Consider the following 3,981-nt stretch of genomic DNA (forward strand, 5'->3'; position numbering starts at 1 on the left):
TCCCCCTTTCTCCCCCTACCCCCTCAAATCTCTTGCCCTTTAATCTCCCGTGGTTGCTTTCTGTCAACCACCACTCTCCCCAGCTTATTCCTAAATCCTGTTCTTAGAAAGGACTTTATCATCAGTCACTTCTGTGTGTATGAATAAGCATCATATAAATAGCTTAACCTTTCACTGGACAATTTGCATTTTAATTCAGCCTTTTCAGTGAAACAAAAGGCACTGTCCCACCCACCCCTGACTATTCAGCAAAAGGTACAGAGAGCAAATGGGACTCTGAAACTAAGCATCAAATATCCACTACCTTCCCAGAAACCCTCACCCATGCACATGGCCTTGCCAATGGGTTTTTTCTCAAGTCTAACTTCAGTCATCTCTGCTGATATTCAGTCATTACTCTCTGCTATGGCAGGGAAGTTTCTTGCATGTTTCATCCATTTATTTCCTCAACAAACTTTTCTTGAGTATCCACCATATTTGAGATTCTTGGGTATACCAAGATAGCCTGGGCCCTGCCCACAGCTTGCAGTTGATTTAAATGCAGGAAACGTGGCCTTCACCACCGGATTTTTAAGGCACACAAAGCCAAGCCCAGTGGTTGGTATACAGTAGGTATTCAATAAATCCTGTGTCCCCTTCTCAGGGCTGCATGATGTGGAAAACAACTGGAAATTTTCTAAAACCCTTTCCAGGTGGACAAGAGTGCCAACAGGAGTGGGTGGAGATGGTGGTTTCTATCTTGCTTCAGAATGTCATGATTTGTTTTGGATGTTCCAAATGTCAGGTTGGAGATCATACAAAGGAGAGGGGCTTATTCTAACCAGATCAGGGCTAGAGGCAGCCCAGGACACCGTCTCCCTGGTACACAGCCCCAGACAGTTTGGAAACAAACACAAACCCATCCAGAGGAGGGAGACTGACAAAAGCAAAACAAACAAAGGCCAAGAGATGGAAAACTCACGAGGTGGGGCAGGGTGGAAAGGCGGGGAGCAGGGAGAGAGATGGGTGGGGGCTGTGAGGGAGCTTAGGGAAAGGAATGGTCCTGGGTGTGTGTGTGTGTGAGAGAGAGAGAGAGAAGCTGAAACCAGCTCCCTTCAACCAGTCCAAGAATCACCATGGCAATGGGGAAGGCGAGTGCAGCTGATTCCAAGCCAACACAAACCTCCAGGGCTCAGCGGCAGGAATGGTCTCAGATGCATGGGGTCACGTTCTAAAGTAAAAAATCCGAATTGGGCTCTTTAAGTCACAAACTCCTTACACACTCCTGGTTTTGTTGGCAATCAGCGTTTAATGAAATGAATTAATCAGAAACAACAGTGAACCACATTCCTCCTCCATGTCCCTCTCACATACACACATACACTTATCCAAAAACCCCTTCCCTTTGTTGGGGGTACTGACAGCTCATCGGATTCTTGGCACTTTCCAGAAGCAGGGCCCAAACCTGTGAGAGTTCTACTTGCCAGCCCTCCCCAAACTGTCCCCCATGAGAGTGGCATTAGTGACAGAGGGTTGATGGGGTTGCTTTCACAAGACCAAGGCAGCTGGGGCTCCCATGTGAGGTGGCTCCAAATGAACCACCATCTGGTCTTCTCCGCCATCAGCCGCCTGCTGAAGCTCTTGGCCCAGAAGGGGTTTGTCAGCAAGGAGACCGCTTCTTCATGAAAAAGTGTCTGCAGCATGAGCCCCCCTGAGCTCCCAAACCCCAGCACCCAAACTTGTCCTTCCCTAGCGCTGGCTGGTTTATGGGGTCTGCCTTGGATATCAGGTTGGAGCTAAACAAAACTGTAAGTCTTTGTCTTCTTCCTGTGTCTCCATTCCCAGCTACCCAGGGATCTCACACTATCCCCCATTACCCTAGTCCAGGGTTGACTCATCCATTAGCGTAGTAGGCACAGGGCCTAGAGTCCACATTATAAAAATGTTTTAATTTCCTTTAAAATCAGAAGGAAAAAAACAAGTTTATAAGTGGAAGCGAACATTTTAGTATTTAGCAGTAATATTCACCTTTATACCAACACAATCATAGAACAATTTAAAAAAAAATTTTTTTTTTCGTTTGAGAGAGAGAGAATGAGCAGGGGGAGGGGCAGAGGGAGAGGGACAAGCAGACTCCCTGCTGAGTGTGATCCCAGGATCTGGAGATCATAACCTGAGCCAAAGTCAGATGTTTAACCGACTGAACCACCCAGGTACCCCATAAAATATAATTTTAGATATTTTTTATTGAGGAAGGCAAAAGGGCCCGTGAAGTCATGAAGTCATAATGTAGTTCTGCCCTCATCTCCCTTTCTGCTCATTTCAACCCTCGAGACTCCAGGGATTTCCTTCTGCCATATTAAAATATACCTGTCCAATGGCCCTCCACTAGCCTAGGAGGTCCTGGAGGATAGGACCATTCTTCATTCATAATGTCCCTGCCCTCCCCATATGCTCAATGCCTGTCCCGCACTCACATAATGAATTGCATTGACTCTGGGGGAGGCAGAAGAAGGACAGAAACCTCAGAAAAAAAGAAAGGCTAGGTTTGTTTGTTTGTTTTTAAGATTTTATTTATTTATTTGACAGACAGAGATCACAAGTAGGCAGAGAGGCAGGCAGAGAGAGAGGGGGGAGCAGGCTCCCTGCTGAGCAGAGAGCCTGATGCTGGGATCATGACCTGAGCCGAAGGCAGAGGCTTTAACCCACTGAGCCACCCAGGTGTCCCAAAAGGCTAGTTTTTAAAGAAAGATTGCTTGTGAATTGCTGGAAACGGTGAACATTTCATGTCTATGCAGTCAGACTTTGTCCACATCCCCTGTGCTGAACTCTACTGAAACTGTTCCCACCAAATTCACCAGTGATCTCCAACTCGGTAAATCCAAAGGATACCTCTCAGGTATAATCTTGACAATTCCGAAGCATTTGACAGAGCACATCAAGACTTCCCTTTTAGCTTCCATGACACTCTGCTGTCTTGGTTTCCTCCTATTTCCCTGGACGTTGCTGCTAGGTCTCCTTTGCATTCTCATTCCCTCTACTGGGCCATTAAAAACTAAACTCACCAGCTATTTGCTCTTTGCTGAGCCCTACTGTGTCAGTCCTGTTAATCCTCAAAACCATGCTCAATCTAAATCTGCAACCACCAGCCAGAGGGGTCTTCCTGGAAAGCAAACCTGATCCTATCATTTCCTTGCTTAAAACCTAGTGGCTCTCCCTCAGTTCTGATGGTCTTGCATGACCTGGCCCCTGCATACCTCTCCAGCCCCACTGCTTACCACTGTATGGCCCTCCTGCTTTTAACTTCTCCAGCGAGAACTCTGGGTCTTTACATGTGCTGTTCCCACCGCCTGAAACACTCTTCCTCCCCTTCTTAGCCTAACACCCATGGCTCTGTCGGGTTTCAGTTGGACATCACCTTTGCCAGGAGACCCTGGGGGCCTTCAAGGATACTGGTTATGACAGTCACACTAGAACCTGCCCAGCGCAGCTCCCAGCTCTGTGCCACTTCTATGACCACGTAGCCATGGGCAAGCTAGGAAACTCTGGGACTTCAATTTTTCATCTGGTGTCAGGATTAAACAAATCAGTACCTGTAGGTGCTCTGCAGTGCCAAACATGTCATCTCCATATTTCCTGACCCCAGATGAAGGTGAGGCTCCTGGCCAAGTATTTCCCAAAACTCCTTTGTAATATCATATAATCCAACCTCACTTCTGGGAATGTCTGCCCATACCCAACCTGGCCAGACCTCGGCTCCAGGAGGGCGGGGCATTTTGACCTTGATCCTCCTCCTATTTCTAGTGCCCAGCACACAGCAGATGCTCAGATTTGTTCAATCAGTGACCAGAAATCAAACACCTACTAGATAACCTGGGGATACATGCTGTCCAGCAAACTGCTACCTTGAACAGGGAAGGGAGGAGAGGATAATATTTTTAGCAACAAGGCCTACAGGGCAGGCTCTCACTGAGGCTAAAAGCAGTCACAAAGACAGCTCAG

The sequence above is a fragment of the Enhydra lutris genome, unplaced genomic scaffold (genome assembly GCF_002288905.1).
Source record: "Enhydra lutris kenyoni isolate GAN:26980312 unplaced genomic scaffold, ASM228890v2 scaffoldscaffold31, whole genome shotgun sequence".
Classification (NCBI taxonomy): domain Eukaryota; kingdom Metazoa; phylum Chordata; class Mammalia; order Carnivora; family Mustelidae; genus Enhydra; species Enhydra lutris.